At 66.8% G+C, this 413-nt stretch overlaps 1 protein-coding gene across 1 annotated transcript in view; it reads left to right on the plus strand.

Annotated features, from left to right (window-relative positions):
* Positions 1-413, plus strand: part of LOC102379653 — a 24,106-nt gene that overhangs the window by 11,271 nt on the left and 12,422 nt on the right. The window lies entirely within an intron of this gene.

A 413-nucleotide genomic window follows, 5' to 3' on the forward strand; every position in this document is an offset into this window, starting at 1 on the left:
CGCAGCTCGATACTCATCTAACCTCCTCGTGAAGACCCCCAGGGTAGGGGAGAGCACCACCTCCCTTGGGAGCCCGTTCCAGCCCTTGGCCACTCCAACTGTGAAGAAGTTCTTCCTAATGTCCTTAGAAGCTGAAGCGGCGGCTTGTCCTCTGGACTTCCACGTCTTCCTCTCCCTCGCTCATGTGCTGTCTGTCCCGCGTCCTCGGGGAGCTGCCGGGGAAACACCCCCCTGGTTTCCCTCGGTGCACGGGGCTGCTTTCCAAGCACGGGGTTGCAGGGGCACGGCTGCAAGGCGGTGTCTGTCTCCGGCCGCGGGCTTCGCAGGGCGGTGCTGCGGGGACGCGGCGGGCGGGTACCAGCGGCCGGCCGGGAGGAGGATGCTCCGGCGCCGAGCCCTGTAGGCGGCACTGC

Source organism: Alligator sinensis, unplaced genomic scaffold (assembly GCF_000455745.1).
Source record: "Alligator sinensis unplaced genomic scaffold, ASM45574v1 scaffold1568_1, whole genome shotgun sequence".
NCBI classification, from domain to species: Eukaryota; Metazoa; Chordata; order Crocodylia; family Alligatoridae; genus Alligator; species Alligator sinensis.